At 39.7% G+C, this 27,596-nt stretch overlaps 1 protein-coding gene across 2 annotated transcripts in view; it reads left to right on the top strand.

The window, feature by feature from the left end:
• The first annotated feature begins 15,286 nt into the window (after nt 1-15,286).
• EYA3 (EYA transcriptional coactivator and phosphatase 3) overlaps nt 15,287-27,596 on the top strand; it is a 100,510-nt gene continuing 88,200 nt past the window's right edge. For both annotated transcript variants that reach the window (XM_055332041.1, XM_055332040.1), the window contains exon 1: nt 15,287-15,379. The gene's annotated coding sequence lies outside the window, so the exon portion shown is untranslated. The remainder of the gene's footprint in view (nt 15,380-27,596) is intronic.

Below are 27,596 nucleotides of genomic sequence, written 5' to 3'. Positions count from 1 at the left end.
GCCCTTGCATTTTTAAATTTGGTGAACTCTTTGACAGCTGCAGACATTACCCTTTAAATACTTCATGTATTTCCTGAGGATAACTCCACTCTCCTACATAAATGCAATACCATTACCATACCTAAAAAGATAATAAATATTCTTTAATATCTTACAGAAAGGGGATCCCTGGGTGGTGCAGCGGTTTGGCGCCTGCCTTTGGCCCAGGGCGCGATCCTGGAGACCCGGGATCGAATCCCACGTCGGGCTCCTGGTGCATGGAGCCTGCTTCTCCCTCTGCCTGTGTCTCTGCCTCTCTCTCTCTCTCTCTGTGACTATCGTAAATAAATAAAAAATTAAAAAAATATATCTTACAGAAAGTTCATGTTCAAATTTCCTCAATTGATATAAGAATGTATTTTATTTTTTTGTATATTTTTATTGGGGTTCGATTTGCCAAAATATAGCATAACACCCAATGCTCATCCTGTCCACTGCCCCCTCAGTGCTTGTCACCCAGTCACCCCATCCCCCCCACCTCCCAAGAATGTATTTAAAATTTTTTTCAAATCAAAGATCAAATCAAAGTTCACTCATTGCACTTGGTTGTTGAGTCTCTTTATTCTTTTTCTTAAAAAGATTTATTTACTTATTTGAGAGAGAGAGAGAGAGACACTGAGGTCATGACCTGAGCTGAAACCAGGAGTAGGCTTAACCTACTGAGGCACTCTCTTTATTTTCTTTTAATCTGGAGCAATTCCTCTCCATTTCTGGATTTTTCATGACATCGATGATTTGAAGAATCCAGACTAGTTGTCTTGCAAAAAAATTTTACATTGTTTCCTTTGCATGGCTTTTTTTTTTTTTTGGCATGTATTTTTTTGTGTGTAGTAAAATATATGTAACATAAAATTCGCCACTTTAGCCTTTTATTTTAAACTTTATTTAATTTTTTTAAGGTAGGCTCCATACTGGGTATGCAGGGCTTGAACTCACAGCCCTGAGATCAAGACCTAGTTTGAGATTAAGAGTCAGCTGCTTAGCCAGTTGAGCCACCCAGGCCACCCTGTTTTAGCCATTTGTAAGTGTACAAGTCACTGGCATTAAGTACACTGGCAGTGCTTTACAACCATCACTACTATTTTCAGAAGTTTTTCATCATCCCAAACAGAAACTCTGTACTAATAAACAGTTATACCCTATTTCCTCTTCCTCCAACTTCTAGTAACCTCTATTTTACTTCTGGTCTCTATGAATTTGCCTGTTCTAGGTAACTCGTCAAGTGGAATTAGATAATATTTGTCCTTCTGTGTTTGGCTTATTTCACCTAATATGATATTTCGAGGTTCATCCATGTTGTGGCATGTATCAGAATTGTATTCTCTATGTTGCTTTTTTTCACTTATTTTTTGGAGAGACAGAGAGCACCTAAAAGTGTGTGGGGTGGGACAGAGGAAGAAGAGGGAGAAAAACCCTCCAGCTGACTACGCACTGAGTGAGGAGCCTGAGGCAGAGTTCAATCTCATGACCCTGAGATCATGACCTGAGCCAAAACCAAGAGTTGGATGCTTAACTGACTGAGCCACTCAGATGCCCCTCTGAATTGCTTTTTAAAATTAATCTGTCAGTGTGTTTCCTTGACAGCACATATACAAAAGTTAATCTACTAGAGTCTTTTATTTATTTTTTATAACTCTTTTCACATGAAGGAATGTATTTTGATATATTATTAAATTTTAAAGAATCTGTCCAGAATTTTTTTTAAAGATTTTATTTATTTATTTTAGAAACAGAGAGAGTGTGCATGCATGGCGGGGGGTGGCGGGCGGGGGAAGTGTAGGAGAGGGAGAGAGGATCTTAAGCAGACTCTTTGCTGAGCAAGGAGCTTGATGGGGGGCTCAACTTCTTGAATGTGAAATCATGACCTAAGTGGAAACCAAGAGTTGGATGGTTAACTGACTGAACCACCCAGATGCCCCTGCCCAGACTTTTATACTGGTCAAGTTAATTAGACTTTTTATACTGGTCAGCAAAGACATAATCAGTGGCTTAATTTATCAGTAAACTAGGGAGAGCCTGGGTGGCTCAGTCTTTTGAGCATCTGACTCTTGGTTTCTGCTCAGATCATATCTTAGGGTCATGGGATCGAGCTCCCTGCTCACCATGGAGTCTGCTTGAGATTCTCTCCCTCCTCCTTTGCTCCTCCCTGTGCGCACTCTCTCCCTCTCTCTCAAATAAATAAATAAATTGATTAAAAGAATTTAAAAAAATTTATCACTAAACTGGAGAAAAATTAACCTTTTATAACAAACATAGTTATAGCTTTAAGTGAATAACCACTGTTTTCTTTATTCTTTTCTTGGAGAGAGAGAGAGAGAGAGAGAGAGAGAGAGCATGAGCAAGGGGTGAGGGAGACATAAAATCCCAAACAATCTCCATGCTCAGCATGGAGCCCACAGTAGGCTCAATCCCATGACCCTGAGATTGTGATCTGAGCCAAAACGAAGAAGAGTCGGATGCTTAACCAACTGTGCTACCCAGGCACCCTTCTTCTCATCTTCTAAACAAAGGAGAATGGATCATCCAGTGCTTGACATTCTCCAAAGCACTTGGGTTAATGGCTTGTCACCTTCTCAAGTTTCCTTATAAAGATCAGAACTTGGGGCATCTGGATGATTCAGTCAGTTAAGCATCTGCCTTCGGCTAGGGTCATGATTCCAGGGTCCTGGGATCGAGTCCTGCTCCCTGCTCAGTGAGGAGCCTGCTTCCCTGCTCAGTGAGGAGCCTGCTTCCCCCTCTGCCTGCCACTCTCCCTGCTTGTGCACGTGCTCTCTCTCTGTCAATTAAATAAACAAAATCTTGGGGAAAAAAGATCAAGACTTTAGGACCCGTTATAATCTTTTTCTATATTTCTAAATTCATGAAAGCTTCACAGCATAGATTCTACATCTCCATTCTTCTCGATTTTTAATCATTTATATAGGTATGTATCTGTATAATTCCAAGCATTTTACATATTTTTAAAAAGATCTAATTTATTTATTTATGAGAAACACAGAGAGAGGCAGAGATATAGGCAGAGGGAGAAGCAGGCTCCCTCAGGGAACCCGATGCAGGACTCCATCTCAGGACCCCAGGATCACACCCTGAGCCACAGGCAGATACTCAACCACTGAGCCACTCAGGCATCTCACATTTTACATATTTTTAATTATCATACAACTCTATAAGATAAAGACTTTTTCCTTCCTCTTCCTACTTCTCCAATAGGTGCTTTTTAAAATCTCCATTTTACAGATGATAAATATGAGGTACTAAGAGGTTATTTGACCTGTGTAGTGTCACACAATTATTAGTGGGAGAGCCAGCAAATTCTGGGAGAACAGACACAATGTCCCCAAAGACATTGTGTCCTTAATCTCTACACATTCTCATGATAGGAAAAAAAGAAACAAAAACAAAAACCCAGCAAACTTGCCTGATATGTATAACATAGAAGTGAATACTCTCCTTCATCCTTAGTCACAAGAATTATCCATTGCTAACTGTTTATGTCTTAATTTTAAATCTAACAGAGTATAAATACACAGATAACAGCATTCTTGGGGGAGGATATAGCCATAATTAAAAGCAAATATTAATCTATTATCTGGTTGGCAGGAAGCTTCCAGGAGGCTTCAGCCTGACCCACCTCTAAACTGCAATAAGGGATGGGGGAGGCTGGAATTGGACAGAGATAAGGGGTGGGGATGACTCAGCTTGGTCACGGCAACTGGCCAGGATGACCCAGTACCAGTAAGGGAAGGAGCTGGTTTGTGGGTCTTTGTTCCCCACTCATAGTTATGTGGAGATTCAAGGCTGTGCCAAGACAGCTGCTATTGGACATCTGTGCAAGAAGATACTATCTCAAGTGTGTTAATCAAAATAGAAAGGCATTCTGGTAGAAGAGTTTTGGACATGGCAGGGATATGACCATGAGTGGGAAGCAGGCATCCAGAAGTTGTTAAAGTGGGGGCCATTGTAGAGAGTACAAAAATGGGAATTACAATGGTCTAAGTCAGCAGCTCTCAAATGTCTTTTTTTTTTTAAGATTTTTTTTATTTATTCATGAGAGATACAGAGAAAGAGAGGCAGAGACACAGGCAGAGGGAGAAGCAGGCTCCATGCAGAAAGCCTGATATGGGACTTGATCCTGGGACTCCGGGATCATGCCCTGAGCCAAAGGCAGACGCTCAACCGCTGAGCCACCCAGGCGTCCTTCAAATGTCTTAATCTTGGATCCCTTAATACTCCTAAAAATGATTTTGAACCCCAAAGAGCTTTTGTTTAAATGGGTTATAGCTATGAATATTTGCTCCTTTCCTTTTTTTTTTAAATTTATTTATTTATGATAGTCACAGAGAGAGAGAGAGAGAGGCAGAGACACAGGCAGAGGGAGAAGCAGGCTCCATGCACCAGGAGCCTGATGTGGGATTTGATCCCGGGTCCCCAGGATCGCGCCCTGGGCCAAAGGCAGGCACCAAACCGCTGCGCCACCCAGGGATCCCTATTTGCTCCTTTCCCAATTAAAACATAAATTTTAAAAGTAAAGCACATCTTTGAATACATATTCCTTACCTATCAGAGGAATAACATCATCACATAGTCTCTGGAAAACTCTACCATACTCTTGGGAGAATAAGAGTGAAAAAGTAAAATACTGAGTATTATAATTTTTAAAAAGATTTTATGTATTTATTTGACAAAGAAAGACAGCAAGCGAGCACAAGCAGGGGGAGTGGCAGAGGGAGAGGGAGAAGCAGACTCCCAGCTGAGCAGGGAGCTCGACATGGGGCTCCACCCCAGGACTCCAGGATCATGACTTGGGCAGAAGGCAGATGCTTAACCGACTGAGCCACCCAGGTACCCCAAGTTGGTATTATCTTAAGTAATTTTTTAATTTCACTTCACTCCCTGATAGTGCGTTGGAGACTTCCATACTTGAAGAACCACTGGTTCAGATAATATGTAGCATCTTATTTTTATGTGGTAGTATAGTTTACAAAGCTCCTTGAATTAGGAAAAGTATTCTTATTCCCATTTTATACCTGGGAAGCACACTGCCGTGGGAGCAGTGAAGGGACCAGCAGAGGAAGAACCCTGCCTCTTTAGGGGTCTTGCTGAGATGGTGTCCCTGGATCCCCCACTGCAGCAATTGCACTTTCTTTCTTTCTTTTCTTTTTTTTTAATTTATTCATGAAAAACACAGAGAGAGAGGCAAAGACACAGGCAGAGGGAGAAGCAGGCTCCATGCAGGGAGCCCAATGTGGGACTTGATCCGGGGTCTCCAGGATCAGGCCTGGGCCAAAGGCAGGTGCCAAACCGCTGAGCCACCCAGGGATCCCGCAATTGCACTTTCTAAGCTTCCAATGATTCCTGGGACAGGTCCTGTTCACCCAGACCCTAAAGCTGTAGAACTGTCTGGGACTCCAGACTGTCTGGGAGGCATTAAAGGCAAGGGCATCAGATGCTCAGATATCCAGGGAGTGACTCTAATGTAGCCATCAGGCAAATATAGGAGGGTCTACCTAGAAGGGAGACGTAGTGGGAACCAAGTATTTTCAATTTTAATGTTATACCTTCTCAGGTTTCCACACAGGAAAGAAATCATTCTAGGTGCTTAAGGCAGAAAGCAATTATATTAGGAAACTAGATGTTTAGAAAACTGTGGGAAAATCTGAAGGAGAGAGTACGCATCAGGAGGCCAGCTGGGGGATTACTGATCTTAAGAACATACTTCTATAAATAAGGTTCAGAAATCAGAAAGCTAGGACTGGGGAACTGTCTTCCTGGCTGCTGTTGCTATAACTATCTTTCTAACTCATGAAGCTGGAAATAGAAACTGAAAGACTGACACAGAAAAGCCCCACATCTCCAGTGATGATCCTATTGACCACTAGAAAGAGCCAATGTGCAGGAAAATTGTCTCTTACTCATTTCTCTTGTAAATCTGACCCAGTCCCTCTAATTGGCAATACCTAGTTTTCATCTAGAACCCTAGCAATAGAGGAGCCTGGGAAGTGCCATCTTTAACCTTCCCACTTCTGCAGAAAGAAGTGGGAATGGATATTGAGCCCAGCCAAACATATACAACACATATTTTTGACCACAGATTGATTGGAATATGAGCTCCATGAGGGCAGAAGTTTGGTCTAATTTGTTTTCTGCTGTGTCCTCAGAGTCTAGCATATTACAAAGTAGTAGATACACAACAATATGAATGTTTTCCCAGGAGCTCTTTTGGTGAACATCAGGCCAACCACAGTAGTGGCAATAGGTCCAAGTTACTCTGACAATGGCCAGGTCTATCTGGATGACGTCTATGGCCACTTTGACCAATGGGGATGGAAGTGTTGTAGTGTCAGTTTCCAGGCTGGCCTTAAAAGAATGGCAGCTTCCAAGACCCATCTCTATAGAGGCCTGAGCTGCCACTTAAAAAGTTCAACTACCCTCATGGAGAGACCATGTAGAGAGGTTCTGAGACTATGTGATGAGGGGGCTAGCTGAACCCAGTCTAGAAAGGCTGTGTTGGACCTGCCACACTAGCCTCACGGCCTATCTGCTAGCTAGAATACTACCAACTGACTCTGATTGATGCCATACAGAAGAGAAGAATCAGCTCTGCCCAAACTCCTGACTCCAAACCTGTGAGATATAATACAGCGATTGTTTAAGACTGCTGAGTTTGGGGATAGTTTGTTACATATCAATAGATAACCAGAACACACTTTGTGATACAAAGCTGACCGTGATAGGGATGCAGAAAGTGTTCCATTTCTATCTCATGTAGATTTCCAGGGCTATAATTTTAATCCTATATGCATTGCTGTGAGGTGTTCCTAAAACACCTGAGTTTTATACCAGAATCATTGTCTATACAGCAAGAGATCTTGGATGGTGCCAAATCATAATAATTTGTTAGGGGGAAATACACACAACAATAGTACCCATGAGGAAAAGATGCCTGTGGGTAAAGTGAAGATAATATATTCAGGAGACTGGAAATGCTTTGCTCTGAAGACAGCAATGGTTACTGCGTATCTTAAAAATGTGAGTTTAGAGGTGCCTGGGTGGTACAGTTGGTTAATCATCCAACTCCTGGTTTCAGCTCAGGTTGTAACCTCAAGGTCATGAGTTTGAGCCTGACATCGGGCCCCATGCTCAGAGTAGAGTCCACTTGAGATTCCCTCTCCCTCTGCCCCTCCCTCTTGCTCATATTCTCCTTCTCTCTCTCAAATAAACAAAAATCTTTATTCAAGAGAGAGAGAGCCTCTCTCTGTGACTATCATAAAAAGAGAGAGAGGGAGAGAGAGAGCATGAGCAAGGGTGGGGGCAGAGGGAGGAGAAGCAGACTCCCCTCTGAGCACAGAGCCAGATGTGGGGTTCCATCCCAGGACTCTAAGATCACAACCTGAGCTGAAGGCAGATACTTAACCAAATAAGCCACCCACCCCTAAAATAAATAAATCTTTTTTTTTAAATGTGAGTTTAGTGCTCGCTTCAGCAGCACATATACTAAAAAATGTGAGTTCATTCTACCTCAAAGTATTTTTACTGGTGGAAATTTAGGCAAAACTGTGAAAGAGACTCTAATAATTTCTATACACAGCCAAATAGGCATAAAGTGACCCGCATTCTTATAGCATTAACTAGATTGCTATTGATTGCTTTTAAAAAAAGTTTTTTCTTAGATACCAATTATGGAGTGCCTGAGTGTCTCAGTCGGTTAAGCATCTGCCTGCGGCTCAGGTCATGATCCCAGGGCCCTGAGTTCAAGCCCCATATTAGGCTCCCCGCTCTGAAGGGGGCCTACTTTTCCCTCTCCTTCCGCCAGCCACTCCCCCTTGCCTGTGCTCTGTCTCTCTCTCTGTCAAATAAATAAATCAATAAATAAAAAATAATTTTTTAAAATAATATATTTTTTAAAAGTTCCAGTTGGTTAACACACAGTGTAATATTAGTTTAAGGTTATAATATAGTGATTCATTACTTCCATACAACACTTGATGCTCATCACAAGTGTACTCCTTATCCCATCATTTATTTCACCCCCTCCCCACCTCCCACCCCTCTGGTAACCCTCAGTTTGTTCTCTATAGCTTTTTTTAAAAGATTTTATTTATTTGAGAGAGAGAGCACAAGAGAGCAAGCATGAGCAGAGGGGAAGGGCAGGGGCAGAGGCACCCCTTGTTCTCTATAGTTGAGAGTCTATTTCTTCATTTGCCTCTCTTTTTCCCTGTTTTTGTTTTATTTCTTAAATTCTGTATATGAGTGAAATCACATGGTGTTTGTCTTTCTCTGACTGACTTATTATTTCCCTTAGCATAATACTTTCTAATTCCATCCATGTCATGGCAAATGGCAAAATTTCATTCTTTATTATGGCTGAGTAATATTCCATGGTGCATGTGTGTGTGTAACATTTTACTTATCCGTTCACCAATTGATGGATACATGGGCAGTTTCCATAATTTGGTTATTGTAGATACTGCTGCTATAAACATTGGGGTACCTATATCCCTTTGAATTAGTATTTTTGTATTCTTTTTTTAAATATCTAGTAGTGTGATTGCTGGATCATAGGGTAGTTCTATAAAAAATTAATTATTGTGGCAAAAAAATCATAAAATTCACCATCTTAACCATTTTTAAGTGTACAATTTAGTGTATACTGAACAATTCTCCTCTGTCCAGTTCCTCTCGGCCCTGGTAACCACTATTCTACTTTCTGTGAATTTGACTTCTTTAGATACTTTGTGTAGGTGGAATCATACTGTTATTTGTCCTTTTGTGACTGGCTTATTTTACTTATGTGACTTAAGGTTCATCCTTATTTCAGCATGTGACAGGATTTCCTTCCTTTATAAGTCTCCATAGTATTCTGTTGTATGTATATACCACATCTTGTTTATCCATTCTCCTGCTGATGCACACTTGGGTTGTCTCTATTTCTTCACTATTGTGAATAATGCTGCTATGAACATGGGTATGCAGATCTCCCTTTGAGACTCTGCTTTTGACTCTTGGATACATACTCAGAAGTGGGATTGCTGGATCATACAGTAATCTTATTTTTATCCCACCCATTATACATTGCTTTTAGAGGTTCAACTGTCATGTGTATCATAAGATATTGTCCTAAATACAATAGAGAAATTACCAGAAAAAAACCCAGATCATTGTGCTTCAGATACATCAATCAGGAGAGTTTAAGTTGATAACTGTGAACAAAACACTGATCATACATTCATTGTGTCTTTTAAAAATGGAAATATATAAGTTAGAGATATTACTTTTAGATACTTACAGTTTAATTAGGCTTGTGTTTTGATTTACATTTGGATTTGTTTAGAAAGGCCTGGGTACAGGGGTGTCTGGCTGGCTGAGTTGGAAGAGCATGCAACCCTTGATCTCTGGATCGTGAGTTCAAACCCCACAGTGGGTGTGGAGATTACTTAAAAATAAATAGACTTTAAAAAAAGACCTGGTGGGACACCTGGGTGGCTCAGCGGTTGGGCACCTGCCTTTGGCTCAGGTCATGATCCCGGTATCTGGGATCAGATCTCTCATAGGGCTCCCTGTAGGGAGCCTGCTTCTCCCTCTGCCTGTATTTCTGCCTCTCTCTTTTTCTCTCTGTCTCTCAGGAATAAATGCAGGAATCTTTTTTTTTTTTTTTAAAGGACCTGGCTATAATATGTTTAGACTACTTTAATAGCCTTTCTTTTGTATTAAATATTTGAATGAAATATTCAAAATATTTTAAATCTACAGAAAATAATATAACAAATATCTAATTAAACCCAACTCAAAAAAAAAAAAACACATATTCTTTGGCATATTTCTTTAGATCTGTCACCAAAAGTAGTGTAATAGGTCAGGGAAAAAAAAAACCCACATTTCCACTCCTACTGACTGTGACAAATGAAGATGCATGAAATCATTGAAAAGAAACGAGGAAGTAAAATGAATTCATATGTGGCTACATAAGCTCATCCTATAGTTTGAGATAAATCATGGGCTCTGAAGTCACACAGACCTGGGTTCAAGTCCTAGGTTTGCTTCTTGTCAGTTGTGTGGCCTTGAACAAGTTCCTTAACTGTTTTTTCCTAAAGATTTTATTTATTTATTTATTTGAGAGTACAAAAGTGAGGGTAGAGGCAGAGGGAGAGAGAAAAGCAGACTCCCCGCAGAGCAGGGAGCCCAACGAGGGGCCCTATCCCAGGATCCTGAGACCATCACCCAAGCCTAAAGCAGAAGCCCAACCAACTGAGCCACCTGGGAATCCCTCCTTAACCTATCTTTGCCTTAGTTTTCTCATCTGTGGAGATAATCGCAATACTTCCCAAGTTTGTTGGGATAACTGAATGAAAAATATGGGCACTTATATATTTACCATATACAGTAAGAGCAAAGCTTCAATAAATATTTGTACTTAATTTATTGAGCACCTACTATATGCCAATCACTCTTCTAGTACAGAGAATTCATCAGTGAGCAAGAGAGATAAAGACCCCTGTGGGAACCCTCTTGCACTGTTGGTGGGAATGTGAACTGGTACAGCCATTCTAGAAAACTGTGTGCAGGTTCCTCAAAGAGTTAAAAATAGAGCTACCCTAGGACCCAGCAATTACTGGGGGATTTACCCCAAAGATAGAGATGCAGTGAAACTGCGGGACACCTGCACCCCAATGTTTATAGCAGCAACGTCCACAATAGCCAAACTGTGGAAGGAGTCTTGGTGTCCATCGAAAGATGAACGGATAAAGAAGATGTGGTCTATATATACAATGGAATATAACAGCCATTAGAAACAACGAATACCACCATTTGCTTCGACGTGGATGGAACTGGAGGGTATTATGCTGAGTGAAGTTAAGTCAATTGGAGAAGGACAATCATTATATGGTTTCACTCATATGGGAAATATAAAAAATAATGAAAGGGATTATAGGGGAAAGGAGAGAAAATGAGTGGGAAAAATCAGAGACGGTGGCAAAACATGAGAGACCCCTAACTCTGGGAAATGAACTTCTAACTCTGGTAGTGGAAGGGGAGGTGGGTGGGGGAATGGGGTGACTGGATGACAGGCACTGAGGGGGGCACTTGACGGGATGAGCACTGGGTGTTATACTATATGTTCGCAAATCAAACTCCAATAAAAAAATATATATATATATATAAAAGATATATATATATATAAAAGATATATATGTATATATATATATATAAAAGACCCATGTGGAGCTTACTTTCCAGTGATAGACAATAAACAAGGTAATTTCAGATAGTGATAGGGACCCTGAGGAAAAGTATGCAGGAAGGAGATGCAGGAGCTACTTTAGAAGCAGACTAGGCCTATGGGAAGCCTTCAGAGGTGAATTTAACTGAGAGTAGCAGAATCAGTCATCAGTAGGTTTGGGGAAGAGTATGAGAGAGAGCAGGAACAGTATGCGCTTAGGCTCTGAGGTAAGAAAGCTTGGTGTATACAGGAAGAAAGCAGGACAGGATGACTGGATCTGTATGTGAGAGGAAGGGAGGCTGGGCATGACATACGAGAGTCAGGGAGAACATGTCATGATGGGCCTCACAGATCATAGTATAGAGCTTAATTTTTTTTTAAGATTTTATTCTTAAGGGACTGTGAAGATCATTTGAGGGGTTTTATTGTTTATTGTTAGTAGGTACAACACTCATGCTCTTGGGAGGAATTTTTGTGCTCTTCTGTGGCCCTACTCTAAAATTCTGTATGTGTATGGTGCTTTAGGATAACTTTTCTGGGGAATACCACATTGGCTACTCATGGGCTCCCCCTGGTGGAATTGGTGGCTCAGCTTGCACATTTTCAGATGAGCAAAAGCAACATAAATGAGCAATTTATCTTTTCAGTCAGCAAACATTTATTGGGCACCTACAATGTGCTAGGCTCTGTAATGGTGCTGAAATATACCTTTGAACAAAGCACAGATATCTGTGCCCTCCTGGAGCTGACATTTTGGCGAATATACGTGGGAGAAAGACATTTAACCAATTCCACCAGCAAATGGATGGGATAAATGTTATTTGAGAAAAAATAAGTGGGAACTGGGCTAGGAAATGCAGGGAGGGTGGTGGTGCTTTAGTTTTAAATACAATGGCAGGGAAGTTCTCATTAAGAGGGTAATATTTATGCAAAGCCATAAAGAAGGTGAAAGGGTGAATGATCCATTTATCTGGGGGAAGAGCATTCCAGGCAGAGAGATCAGCAAACACCAGGGGCCTGAGTTTATGTGCAGATTTGAGGAACAGCAGGGAGGCCAATGTGCCTGGAGTGGGGTGGGGTAGGGTGGGGGGAATAACTGAGAATAGGAGATGAGGTTCGTTATACTTGGTTGGGGGGAGGAGGCATGTTGCATCTTGAAGGTCTTGTAGACCAGTTTAAGGATTTTTTTGTTTTCACTTGAAAATGGGAGTCTAGGGTCACTTGGGTAGCTCAGCCAGTGAAGTGCCTACATTTGGCTTGGGTCATGATGTCAGACTCCGTGCTCCCAAGGAGACTGCTTCTCCCTCTACCTCTGTCCCCTGCTTGTGCTCTCTCTCTCTCACTCTTTCTATCTCAAATAAATAAAATCTTAAAAAAGAAAAGAAAATGGGAGTCCAGGGCAGCCCCCGTGGCTTAATGGTTTAGCGCCACCTTCGGCCCAGGGCGTGATCCTGGAGACCCGGGATCCAGTCCCATGTCAGGCTCCCTGCATGGAGCCTGCTTCTCCCTCTGCCTGTCTCTCTCTCTCATAATAAATAAATAAATAGGGATCCCTGGGTGGCGCAGCGGTTTGGCGCCTGCCTTTGGCCCAGGGCGCAATCCTGGAGACCAGGGATCGAGTCCCACGTCGGGCTCCCGGTGCATGGAGCCTGCTTCTCCCTCTGCCTGTGTCTCTCTCTGTGTGACTATCGTGAATAAATAAATAAAATCTTTAAAAAAATAAATAAATAAATAAATAAATAAATAAAATATTAAAAAAAAAAAAGAAAATGGAGTCCATTGGAGAAGGAACACGATCTGCTTAAAGTTTTTAACAGAAGTTTGCTGCCATGTTAATCATGGAAAAGTAAGGGTACATAAGAGAGCAGTCACACATTGTGGCTTTTACCAAGAGAAGCAGCAAGTGGTCAGATTCTGAACAAATTTTGATGGCAGCCCCTCTTAGCTCCTCCGCTCCTGACCCCATGACCCCACCACCTCCCTGCTCTGGGCGTCCCCCAGGCCACAGCCCACCTTCCCTTTTGGCTATTGTAATTGTAAATAGCAACCTTTGGAAAATGTTACCAGTGTAACAGTCCAGGAAACTGTTTTTTTTGTTATTGTTGTATTGATATGAAATGGGTTTCTATTTTTGTCAAAGTATATTGTAATAATAATGACTCACAAGGACCAAACCGTGGAAAAAAAAAAAAAAAGAGAATTCACTGATGTGAGTGGTGTAAGAGTCAAGGATCTTAGTAAATGATATTACTTAATAAATTGTTGTCATAGGAAGAGGTGATCAAAGAATATACATAGCCAAAAATGTAGAGAAAAAGTATTTTAGGGGTGCCTGTGTGGCTCAGGCAGTTGTGCATCCAACTCTCAATCTCAGCTCAGGTCTTGATCTCCCAGTGTAGAGTTCGAGCCCCATATTGGGCTCTGCAGCTTACTTTAAAAAAAGAGCAAAAGGGGCACCTGGGTGGCTCAGTGGTTGAGTGTCTGCCTTCCCATCAGGTCAGGGTGTGATTCTGGGGTCCTGGGATAGAGTCCTACATCAGGCTCCCTGCCTTTGTCTCTGCCTCTCTCTCTAAATCTCTCATGAATAAATAAAATCTTAAAAAAAAAAAACAGAGAAAAGAAGAAAAATGTATTTGAGGGGTACCAAGCAGTTTAAAAATAGTGTGTAATTTGGGGGGCTGGGGTGGCTCATCGGTGTAGCGCCGCCTTCAGTCCAGGTGGTGATCCTGGAGACCCCGGGATCAAGTCCCATGTCAGGCTTCCTACATGAAGCCTGCTTCTCCCTTTCTCTGCCTGTGTCTTTCACGAATAAATAAATACGATCTTAAAAAAAGAAAGAAAAATTAGTTTGTAATTTTTCTGGATTTTATGGTATTCGTTAAATTTTAAAAACTCATAATTTGTGATTTCTTTTCTCCAAAGAAAAGATTCATTTTTATACCTCATATTGTATTTATAATTTTGGATTTTTAAAAAAGATTTATTTATTTATTCATGAGAGACAGAGGGAGAAGCAGGCTCCCCAGGGGAGCCCGACGCAGGACTCCATCCCTGGGCAGCAGGAGCACGCCCTTAGCCAAACGCAGACACTCAACCGCTGAGCCACCCAGGCGCCCCATGTAATTATGGATTTTTTTTTAAACAGGGCCCTCAATGTGAATAAATCTCAAGTCCCCACAATACCTGAATTCAACCTTGCTCCTTGCCCATATTTGGGTAGTAATTTAAAGTTAGTGAAGCATTAATATCGTTTCTGATAAAAATTTTCCCATAAAATAATGTGCACGAAATAGAAGCCACTGTGAGATTAATCCAATATTAGAAATAAACTAGTATTGAGGATAAAAACACCACCTTAGTCTCGCCTCTACACCACTGTTTCCAAAACTTCTCACACATTCCTCCTCCCACAGTTTTTTTTAAATCAGACGCATCCGGCATTTCTTCTCACGATGGCTTTGGGGAGGCGGGTATTACGCGAATTTTATTTTTCATTTTTTAATTTTTATTTATTCATGATAGTCACAGAGAGAGAGAGAGAGAGAGAGAGAGAGAGAGAGAGAGAGAGAGGCAGAGAGGCAGAGACGCAGGCAGAGGGAGAAGCAGACTCCATGCACCGGGAGCCCGACGTGGGGACTCGATCCCGGGCCTCCAGGATCGCGCCCTGGGCCAAAGGCAGGCGCCAAACCGCTGCGCCACCCAGGGATCCGTATTACGCGAATTTTAAAAGACCGTCTGAAAATGTGAACGCTGAAATATGCCTTACCGGGGCTGCTCGTACCCCGGGGCCACCACCAACGCTCCCACAGCAAGACCCGGCCTCTTCGCGCTAAGCACGTCCTAGGCGCCCAGCGGGGCGTCACCAGGGGCGGGGCTTCCGGGAGGGCGGAGTGGGCGGGGCCTAGGCCCGTCCTCGCCCCGCCTCGTGAAGTCTGACGCATGCGCCCAGAGGCTTCTGGTGGAACGAGGTGTGGATTGCGAGGTGACCCTGGCCGCTGACTTCCGGTTCCTAGGGATGCGCATCCGGGTCACGCTAACGCCGCGGTTTCCTCCATCCGCTTGGTTCTCCTGTGAGTCTGGACCAGTACCCATGTCCTGCTTTGGGGCCTCTGCAGCCGTAGGGTGAGTCTCCGCTGCGTCAGGGTCTGAATGCGGCCGGTCGAGTACAGCCTGTAGAGGGACGGGTCAAAAGTTCTGTCCCGGTCCCTGTGGGTGGGGGTTCACTTTGCCTGTCCCTTGTCCCTGCAATGGTTCTTTCACTTTAGCCTTTCCCTCGCCGGCCTCGCCTCTTTCACCTCCCTTTAGCCTCGCCCGTCCGCGCGCACCTTTTCTCTTGCCTGCCTGTTTTCCTCGTCCTTAGCCTCCGGGTACAAGCCTCGGTTTCTTGCCTTTCGCCTCGGCGCTTCTCTCACCACTGCCTCTCGCTTTTCCCCCGGCTCTCACGTTAGCACCTCCCTGGGATCTCGCTGTGCTTTCCCGCAGCAGGACAGCCCACCTCCTTGTTGTGCTTCCCCTCCTCCACTGCGAAACTCAGCCTGTGTCTCTCGGGTCCTACCTGGGTCCTATCCTCCAACTTCCATCGCCTTCGACCCCTGTCCCTTCCTGGGACTAGTAGGTGACATTTGTGCTTCGCCTGGGGTTCTCCCGCCTTTTCTTAGCTAGGGGAATGCTTAGCCAAAGCCCCAATCCGGGCCGATTTATCCGGCCAGGGAGAAGTTTTGCCTTGAGGCGTCGTGTGAGACCCAACTCGGGTAGCTTCCGTTGTTAGGGAACAACAAAGGCGGTTCCAGTTCTTTGCTGGAGCACAGTTTTCGGTGCTCTCTCCAGAGCAGGCTAACAGGTGGCAGGCACACGGAACTGCTAGAGATTGGGCTTGTGTGGTCTGGTTAGCTGACAGGCCTTGAGGATGTCCTGTCATTTTTGTGTTCTCTGTCCCTTGAGAATGGATGTGCACAGCTGAGGCAAAAATGCGGATAATCTTGGGATGATCATCTCTGTTTCTGCATAGGCTTTTACTTACAGAACAGTTGCTATGACAGAGGACGGTTTCTTGGGAGATTTTTTAGCCCCAGATTTAATAAGCTTATTGCCAAAGATTTTAGTGTCACTGAAATATTTTCTGCTAAAGAGCGCACTATAGTAATTTCGCACTAAGTTTTCTTTATTTGAACTCAGTGTGCATATGTATCTTTCTCCTTACCTCTTAGAAATTTTTTCATTTTTACTCTATTGACAAGTTTTCTATTTTTCTTCCTGTTTCTTCATAAGCCAGACATTACAGTACATCATTACTTTGACTATTCTGTTATTTTTTCTTTACTATTTTCACCTTTTAAGAATTATTTATTTATTTATTTTAGAAAGAGTAGAAGCAGGAGGGGCAGAGAGAGAGAGTCCCAAGCAGACTCCATGTTGAGTATGGAGCATAATGCACTGGATCTCACGACCTGAGCCCAAACCAAGAGTCCGACACTTAACTGACTGTGCCACTCAGGCAGCCCCTCCACCTTAGCCTTAGAACCGTCTTTTTCTCATTTGAGACTTAGGCTTTTAATTTCTTAAATTTCTCTGATGGCTTATAGTCACCTTTAAGATGAAGAAATCGGGGACACCTGGGTGACTCTGGTTGAGCATTTGCCTTTAGCTCAGGCTTGATCCCAGACTCAAGATTTAAAAAAAAAAAAATAAGTTGAAGAGATTGGATTTAATAGTGGTTAGTTCCTATTTCTCAAATTTTGTGATCTGAGGTATATTTTGAGACACAGGATTGGATAATTTTTACTTTTGTTTTTCTGATGTTTATGGTGGTGTGTAGCATTTGATTGCAAATGTTTTTGTGTGAGCAGCTTCTGAAATATAAATTATGCTCTGAAATTTAGTGCTTAAGTGAACAGAATAAATACAGCTTTTAGTGTCCGTTTCACTTCTGATTAGTGAGTTACAGAAAAGTTTCTCTCATTATGTGATACATATACATATGCAAGCATAGCATAGACCTTGGCTCATTCCAGAATTGGGCTACTCCCTTCAGCTATTTTTAGCAAAGGACTTTGGAGCTTGGCCATACTAGTCCTAGAACCTACAGAGAAGTACCCTTCTGGGTGGCTTTCAGGCCTCATCTAATGGCTGAGAGCTCCTTACCCATACCTCTTATCTTCCCCACCACCTACACTGGAAACTCTAGTTTCTGTTCAGCCTATTCTCATCATTTTGCATCCTTAAAAACTAACTCCAGTGAGTATGGGCTGACTCTGTTTCCTTACCTCCTGGTTTGTGGACTTTTTTTTTTTTTTTTTTTTAGCCACAGATATTCCATAGAGAAACATTTGGATTGATGCAAGGCCCTCTTTTAACCTTTTTCATCTCTGAACTTTTTCTTTCTTGAGTATGTCTAAGTCTAAACCTAGATGAATTTCTACAGTTTACGGCTGGAGGGAACCACAGAGCTCAGACTTACCCCTTCATTTTACAATAAGGAAATCAAGACAAAGAATTGGTGATTTTTCTAAGGTCAGTTTTTACAAATAAAGAAGTCTTGTCCATGCATTCAGAAGTGGGTTTTAGTTCCCTCAAAGTTGCAGATCAGAGAGTACAACGTAGTATTTAGTGGTTCATTTCAATACATTTGTATCACAGGAATGAGTTTTAAGATAAGAAACTTATGACAGCTTTTTAAATGCAAGGGTGGAGTCATTTTGCCTTCAAAGGTGGATTCTAGAAAGAAATTGTGCAGAAGTAGAAGTTGAAATTAGTCTTAGGGAGTCTCTTTTCTTCTAAAATCACGTTAGCCTATTATGATATAAATGCTCCATAAAAGCCTTTACATGAAATGAACATCCCATGGTCTCATTGGAGCAATTGTGCTCATGCTCCTGGTCTTCTTACCCAGAACTAATAGATTTTCTGTTTACTAAAAAGCCTGCCTGTCTTACCCAGCTTCCAAGGAAATAAAAATATCACTAGAGACAACTTAGTGTATATGTTTGTAATGTTCAGGAGAGGAATCACTGTCAATTTTCTATAGAAATTTCTCCTTTAGTTTGGCAGTCTTAGCTTGTGACCCTAAAGTCTCCATTTAAAATAAATTTCTGCATATTATTTTATGCCTGTCAGGTTTTCTGGGTTTTTTTCTTATTTTACTTTTTAAGGATTTTATTTATTCATAGAGACAGAGAGAGGTAGAGACATAGGCAGAGGGAGAAGCAGGCTCCCTATGGCGAGCCCGATACGGGTGGGACTCTGGGATCACAACCTGAGCCAAAGGCAGATGCTTAACCACTGAGCCACCAGTGTGCCCCAGGTTTTCTGTTTTTATTTGGTTTAATTATTTTGCTGTTTTGTCATTTTCCTTGTTACTGTGCTTTGTTTTACATGGTTTAATTTTTATTCTTGAACCCTGGAATATGTTTTAAGGAAAGTGCAGCTTTAAAAATTCCAGAAGCAAAGTACACCTCTACCATGCCCTTACCTTTTGTACCTTGCAGTGTGATGGTTTCTGTGATTTGCCTAAGCCACTTTATAACGTCATTCTTTTTGTTTTGCTTTCAGATATAAGGCTAATAGAACTTCTATTTTGGTAGTTGTTTGTCTAAAAGACTTTTGTGTTCTGCATATAACGGCAGGATATTTTACCTTTTGTGTATTTTAAATGGAGGAAGAATAGTTAAAAATAGTTAACATAGACTAGTTTAACATAGAAATAGTTCAAAATGTATTTAAAAATATTAGGAATAGGGCAGCCTGGGTGGCTCAGCGGTTTAACGCTGCCTTCAGCCCAGGGCCTAATCCTGGAGACCCCGGATTGAGTCCCATGTCGGGCTCCCTGCATGGGGCCTGCTTCTCCCTCTGCCTGTGTCTCTGCCTCTCTATCTCTGTGTTTCTCATGAATAAGTAAAATCTTTTAGTTTTTATTTATTTATGATAGTCACACACAGAGAGAGAGAGAGAGGCAGAGACACAGGCAGAGGGAGAAGCAGGCTCCATGCACCGGGAGCCTGACGTGGGACTCGATCCCGGGTCTCCAGGATCGTGCCCTGGGCCAAAGGCAGGCGCTAAACCGCTGCGCCACCCAGGGATCCCCGAATAAGTAAAATCTTAAAAAAAAATTAGGAATAGTTTATTCTTCTCATACATTCATTTATGTCAAGGGATTATTACATTTTGAATAAAGTTGAAAATAGGTGTACTTTCTATTTGCTAATGAACCTAAAAATGCAGGTGCAAAAAAAAAATAATTAAATAAAAAACAAAAATAAATAAATAAATAAAAATTAAAAAAATAAAAAAAATACAGGTGCATGTTCTTATATAGAATGTATGGCATAAGCTGTGAATATGTTTTATTGGCAGAGAACATAGCAAACCATACCATCATCTTGATATCTTTATTCGGTCCCATCAACCTAAGTCCTAGTATCTAATTATTAAATGTAAAAATAATTGAGTATTTTCTTTGTTATTTATAGTATATTTAAAGACAGTTATTTGGGAATTGCTAGGTGGTTGAGTATCTGCCTTTGGCTCAGGTTGTGATCCCAAGGTCCTGGGATGGAGTCCCGCATCAGGCCCCCTGCAGGGAGCCTGCTTCTCCCTTTGCCTATGTCTCTGCTTCTCTCTGTGTCTGTCATGAATAAATAAATAATTAAAAACCCCAGTTATTTGAAATATGGGCTTCATAAAATTTATCTTTACTATTTTCTCCTTTTAAATATGTAGTAGTATTTTACTTTTTTTTTTTTTTAAAGTAATCTAGTCTACGCCCAACATGGGACTGGAACTCATGACCCCGAGATCAAGAGTCACATGCTCTACCGACTGAAGCAGCCAGGTGCCCCTGTATTAGTATTTTAAATCAAAAAAGGAAATTATAAATAGTGCTATCCTTTCAACCTCCATTGAAATCATAAAACTCATAAAACTCTTAGAATAGCAATAGTGGGAACATACCTCAACATAATAAAGACTGTATATGACAAAGCCATCACAAACATAGTCCACAGTGAAATATTGAAAGCTTTTTCTCTAAAATCAGAAGCAAGACAAAGATGCCCCCACTCTTACCCACTGTATTCATTCAGCATAGTATTGGAAGTCCTAGCCACAACAATTACACAAAGAAAAAGAAAATGTATCCAAATTGGTAAGGAATAAGTTAAACTGCTATTATTTGCAGGTACCTAATTCTACATGTAGAAAACATAATGTCTCCCCAGAAATGTGTTAGAATTAATGAATTCAATAAATTTGCAGGATAAAACATCAATATGCAAAAATCTGTTGCATTTCTACACAATAATAATGAACTATCAGAAAGAAAAATTAACAAAACAATCCGATTTATAATGGCATCAAAAAGAATAAAATGTCTAGGAATAAGTTTAACCAAGGAAGTGAAAGACCTGTACACAGAAAACTATAAGACATTGATTTAAAAATTGAAGATGACACAAATAAATGGAAAGATAGTCCATATTCATGTATCAGAAGAATATTATTATGATGTCCATACTACCCAAAGCAATCTACAAAATCAGTGCAATTCCTTTCAAAATTCCAGTGACATTTTTCACAGAACTGGAACAAATAATTCTAACATTTGGGTGAAAATTTTTAAAAAAAGATAAGAAAAAAAAAATACTGCTGACTTAACTGTAAGTTAACAGATCCTTCCCAAGGCAGTCTAGTACTTTAATGTCTTAAAGATCTTACTACAGATTGTGTTGGATGCACTTTAACTTATTAGCTTGGTTAATAATTTGTACTAGGTAGACTTGCTTTTATTTGCTGTAGAAAATAGTTAGCAATAATCTTTGTAATACATTTCTTTTAGCAAATTTATTTTGGGTCCCTACTATGTTCGGTTTCAATAATACATGTACAGGCTGCTCATGTGAACTAGGTAACATTATGTAAGAATGACATTTACACTTAAATCCTGAATTTGGTTTTCTTTCTACATATTTGAATTAAACTATAGGATGTAATATAACCTATATCACCAGGTGGTAGCAAAAAAAAAAAAAAGTAGAAGGAGATAACATAATTAGAATTAAACTTTCATCCTAAGAAAATGTTACTTTCTACCAGTGACAATGGTATATGATTTTTTAAAGATTTTATGATTTTATGTTGTTTTCAAAACACTGGTTTCTCATCAGTAATCGAGTTTGAGGTTCTTGTGTTAATTTGGATCACAGTTTAATATAAAATCATGTTCTTTATAGGTACAGTTAAATCAGTTTCATTTGGGAGTCTTCACAAATGAACTGTAAAAATCTATAATGGTAAAACAGTAAACATAAAAGCAGCTTTAGGGGATCCATGGGTGGCTCAGCGGTTTAGCGCCTGCCTTTGGCCCAGGGCACGGTCCTAGAGACCTGGGATCGAGTCCCGTGTTGGGCTCCAGGCATAGAGCCCGCTTATCCCTCTGCCTGTGTCTCTGCCTCTCTCTCTATGTCTAAAATAAATGAATGAATGAATATATATATAATGAATATATATTCATTCATTTATATATAATAAATTCATTATATTCATTCATTTATATATATATATGTATATATATATTCCGTGTGGTTTAACTCTTTAATTATATTAACTCTTTAATCTTTACAACCCTGTTAAGTAAGTACTGTTCTTATCTCCATTTTACAAATGAGGAAACCAAGGCACAGAAGTTATAAAACTTGCCCAAAGTAACACAGTTAGTTAGGCAGCTGGGTTTAAACTTAGTCTTTCTGGCTTCAGAGTTCATGATCTTTTTGTACAGAGTTCTACTAGTTTAGTGATTTCTTCCTTTATAGCTTAAGGAAAACAGGACCAGGTCTTTGCCTCTTAAAAAATTATTTTGTGGAAGTTAGTTACTTTTGAGTTTTTGGAGAAAAGGCAGTATTTTTAATAAAGTGCATTCTATATTACTAACATGTCTTGATTTTTTTTTTTAAGATTTTATTTATTTATTCATGAGAGACAGAGAGAGGCAGAGACACAGGCAGAAGGAGAAGCAGGCTCCATGCAGGGAGCCTGACGTGGGGCTTGATCCCAGGTCTCCAGGATCACACCCTGGGCTGCAGGCGGCGCTAAACTGCTGCACAGCCGGGGCTGCCCTTCTTGATCTTAATATATTTTCTTTCTTTGATCTGCAAAGTATTCAACAAATTTATGTCTCAAACTCTGAAATCTTAATGTTCCCAATATGAATTTAACAACTTTGAAATACAAACGAAACTAAAACTAAAATTTCTGACTTACCTGTGTTTCATTTCCAAATTTGGAGCTTTGTGCAAAACTAAGTGTTTTTAGTTTTACTTAGAAAAGAGGAGGAGAATTTTGACAAGTCAATTCCTTTGTAAATTAAAAATGCAAATAAATAGTCATTTAGAATATCATTAATCATATTAGGATTCTTCTTTGTGCTTTTGTTATTCCCAAATATAAAAATTTTTGTTGCGTCTCCAAGGGAAGGAGATGATTTTATATCAGTTGAGGTGGTAGTTTAAGAATCTGGGACTGAGATAGGAGAAGTGATTTTTCTGAGTATTTTAAAAACAGTTGAGAATCATGGGATCTGGTTAACAGAAAAAAACTACAGTTATTTCTGGTAAGAAGTGACACTTGGTTAGGGATACTACTTATTTTTTACATATTAACTCCACTTGTTAATTCAGACATAAGTAAGTACACCCTTTTTCATAGTAGCTTTTGTCTTTTTTTGGGAAAAATACTATTATGGAGCTGAAAAGTCTAGGCTTTGCTATGATAATTTACTTATTGGTGTTTAGAATGTACTTTGGTTTAAACATTTAATATTTGTTTCAAAAGCAGCTCTTTTATGTGTGTTTGATAATCAGTTTCTCTTCTAAAATTTCAATAGTACTTTTACCTGAAATTTAATAATGTAATTACTGAATTTACGAAAATTGTTTATTGCTATCAGCACTGTTACTATGGGAATAAATTAGAATGATTAGCTCTTAGGTGGGATTGAACTTTATTCTTTAGTTTCCATAGTAGTTGAAAAAGATTTAGGTCAGATTTACCTGTTGTTCCTCCTTTTTTCAAAATAAGAGGGAATTTTAATTTAGCACAATGATGTTAATTTTTTTCCTACTAGATTGATATGATAGCTTCACTCTCTTTATCGACAGCATAATAGAAAATAATGTGTACGTGACTTGGTTTTTAGAAAATTAGAATTTAGAGAACATTTTAGGATAAAAAATAGTATTTACAGGTCTTATTTTTTAAAAAAGTGTTACTAATTCACTGAAATTTTCAAATCTGCTTTTTCTTTTTACCACATCTTTGCTGTAGATTCAGAAGCAATGATTAGATAACATTGATGAATAAGTGTTCATGAGAGTGAGAATTGAGAGCTTTTGCAAAGAAAATAAGCCATCTCTAACATTGGCGTGGCATTTAATAGCTAGATGAACAGAAAATCTTTGCTTTATCTCATTTTTGTGTATCTCCTGTTAGTATGTATTTATTTAATGTCGGTACCTCACATTCTGTGAAATTGTTTATTTGGAATAACTGTTAAACTATTAATTCTTATGCAGATGGTTTTCTTTTTCAGAGGGTTGCCTTAAAAATACTGTAATTTAGAGAACCACCAAAATTCTGAATGTTATTTCCTATGTAGTTTGAAGTGGATATTTTTCTCCTATTGTCTGGCATTTTCTTTTATTCTGATAAAGTGGCTTTCAAATTTTTTTTGATCAGGACCCACTATAAGATGCAGTTTTTCATTGTTACCCAGTACTCACATATATATGTATATTATCCAATACTTGTACATATTAATGTACATATTAATGTTTAAAATTGAAACAGGAGTTTTGTGAAAGTGTTATTTTTACTACTGGATGTGAATTGTAATATTTTCTACTCTTTTGTTTTACTGTATTTCATTTAAAACTGTTGATCTCCACTAAGTTAATAAGATATTAATACATTTTACCTGCAGTTTGAAAAATTCTAATGACTGCTAGATTTTTTTCCAATATTGTTTTTTTTGGAATTGAAAATGAGTTTGTTACTTTTTTCTCTGAAATATATCTTGAATCTGTTCAGCTTTTAATCTAAATAACTATGCAGAACAATTAAGAGAGGGAGACTCTATTGCCAATTGCCATTACTGTCATTTCTGTTCTTTACTGTGTCCAGGCATATCATTTTAAAAACTGCAATAATAAAGAATCGGGAGGTTGAAAACACTTGTTCACATGTAGAACTTCTATCATTAGAATCCTTTGCTAGGTTCCAAATAATAGTCAAAGTTTAAGTTGATGAAGTTGCTTTTCACAAATTTTGTTTCTGCCCTTGGCAGCTAATCAAAAGGTTACAAAGCTGCTTTATTTATTCTACTTTCTTCTGGCCCCAATCCAGTCCTTGTAAACCAAAAAAGAGACCTGAGGAGTGAAGCAGTTTGCTTGTGTGTATATGGTCAGGTGAAAGTAACATGTCTAAAGAGTAGACTGCACGTATGTATTGTCCTGACTCCTTTCCTGTAATCACAAAGGGGTAAAGAGAGTAGAGATATCAACAGTTCCTAGCATATCGTTGCCAATAAGTGAGGCAGGGTCAGCAGCATACTCTACTGTTTTTTTTTTGTCACCACCACCTCCTAACATTTACTAAGCACTTACTATGTTCCATGCACTATTTAAAGCACTTCACTTGGGGCGCCTGGCTGGCACAGTCAGTTAAGCATCCAACTCTTGGTTTCAGATCAGGTCATGATCTCAGGGTCATGAGATGGAGCCCTCCCTGTATGGGGTTCTGTGCTCAGTGCAGAGTCTGCTGGGTATTTTCTCTCCCTCTCCCTTTGCCCCTTCCACTTGTGCTCATGCGTGCACAAACACGCTCTCTCTTTCTGTCTCTAAATAAATAAGTCTTTTTTTTTTTTAAATATTTATTTATTCATGAGAGACACAGACCGAGAGAGAGAGAGAGGCAGAGACACAGGCAGAGGGAGAAGCAGGCTCCATGCAGGGAACCCAATGTGGGACCCGATCCCAGGACTCCAGGATCACACCCTGGACCGAAGGCAGGCACCAAACCACTGAGCCACGCGGGGATCCCCCTAAATAAATAAGTCTTAAAAAAATAATAAAGCACTTCATTCACTTGAGAGGCCTAGGAGAATGAGAATGAGAGGATAAAGAAGAAAACTTGCCTTTTTATTATTATCTGGCTTGTGAATTCTGGCTACTGGTGTAGCATGGCATAGCATGCATTTTTAGCTTGGTCAGCCTTTTAAAGTCATCAGTACTGTCTGTGATGTTCCATATTGAATGGTACATAGCTGTGGTTTGAGACCTCAGACATTGAAGCGAGGCTGCCTGGGCTTGAATTTCAGGTTGGTGTCTTCCTAGGTAAATAACCTTGGGCAAGTCACTCTCCATACTTTAGTTTCCTCATCTGTAAAATGGTGATAATGATAAATAGTACCTATCATAGACTTATTGAGAGGATCAAATGAGTTATACATGTAAAGTACTTAGAACGGTGTTCTAACCCATAAAAAACATTCCATTAATGTTAGTTAAAAAGCAATACTTTTTACTATGGTTTTGGAATTTTTCTTGTAGAATACATCCCCCTATTTTATCAGAAGCTTGCGGGGGGAAAGTTTTTTAAATTTTTATTAAAGGTTATTTTAAATTTTTTTAAATTTTTTTTATTATTATTTATTTACGATAGTCAGGCAATATTTACTCAGTAGGCAATAACTCACAACTCACAGTTGGATCTCCTAAAAGTACTAGTGACCATGATGAGTTCTGTGTATTTGCTAAGTAACAGTCTGTGATTGACATTCAATGTTTTATTGTCCAGGAGCTTGAAAACAGTGTTTCTTGCAAAGGGCTCATAGGGAAAGTTGTTATATAGGTATTGGGAATCAAAGCCAAATGAGAAAGGTAAAGCTACAGGTCCAACTTATTTAATCTTTCATAGGAATCTCTTGTTATTTGGACCATATACTTAATAATCTAAATATTTTTCCTTTTGAAAAACTAAGGGCAACTAGTTGTCAAATTGACTTTACTCAAGACCAGATTTCTTTCCTGAATTTATCTTACGCCTAAGATACTTATTTATTATTTTTCTTTAACAAATAGCTATATCATGTTTCCTGTAGTGCCAGGCAGTATCCTGAGAGCTTCACAAATATTAACTCATTTAAATCTTATGATGAAGACACATTATTATTATTATTTATTTATTTATTTGTTTATTTATTTATTATTCCCATTTTACAGATGAAGTAACTGGGAAATAGGAAGGTTATAAATAAGTAAACTCCCATACCTTTCATCAGGGTGGAGCTGGGATTTGAGCCTAAGTAGTCTGGCTCCAGAGTTAATGCTTCAAGCTTGCCCAGCCTGCTTCTTCTAGAGGTGAATTATGTTGAAAAGAGTAAAATAACAGGTGTTCAAACTTCACTACTACTGTGAAACTAATACAACTCTGTGCATTAACTACATTGGAATTACATTTTTTTAAATATAGAAAAAAATTCACTATTCCTCACCTTGTGCTGAAATGACAGTACTGAATTTTTGGCTGATATATTCTCAAAAGAGTAAATAAGTTTGGGGAAATAAAACATTAATAGAAGAACTGAACCTAGATTTTATAGTTTTGACAACTGAAGACATACATTTCAAAAGACTTAGTTCTGTTAGTATAGTGTAAGATAAATTTTATCTGAATAATAGAGAGCTGGTATATAAATATATATAGATATATATATATATAGATAGATTTATAGGAAGTGATACAGTTTTGTTTTTCAAAGGTGGAAGAAATAGGGTAAAATTTTTTCTATATAACTGGAAAACACATTTATAGGTGTTGTGCACAAGATTGTGAATCCGAGAAACCACTAAGGAGCCGACACCGATGCAGGCACACGAGGGTTTATTTACAAGCTCGAGCTTGGGTCCAAGTATACCTGACACAGCGGAGCAGGGACTTGGACCCCGAGACTAAGAGCCCTAGCAGCTTTATAGGGGGCAGTGGCCAATGGGATACACAGAAAGTTGCACAGTCATGTCCACACGCAGGTGGCCAATTGAATTACATCTCACCCTATAGTATCCATTTGAGCTGGCCTATTACTTTGGTCAGAATTTGTGCGTAGTTTTGGCAGGCACAAGGCGGGGTTACATTGTTATGAGCCGATTTCCCATTAGGGTGTGCCCAGCAGTTTGACCAGGGTGGGGCAGCGCCTTAAGCAATAAGCAGGTTATGTGGGGGTCATATAGAAGGTGGCAGATGTAGCACAAAATGGAGTTAGTCCTGCTCTGCTTGTCCAGGGGTAGGGGATTTT

The sequence above is a fragment of the Nyctereutes procyonoides genome, unplaced genomic scaffold, assembly GCF_905146905.1.
Source record: "Nyctereutes procyonoides isolate TBG_1078 unplaced genomic scaffold, NYPRO_anot_genome, whole genome shotgun sequence".
Taxonomy (NCBI): Eukaryota; Metazoa; Chordata; class Mammalia; order Carnivora; family Canidae; genus Nyctereutes; species Nyctereutes procyonoides.
The sequence above is the reverse complement of the archived record's forward strand: the minus strand, read 5'-3'. Positions and strand labels throughout refer to the sequence as shown.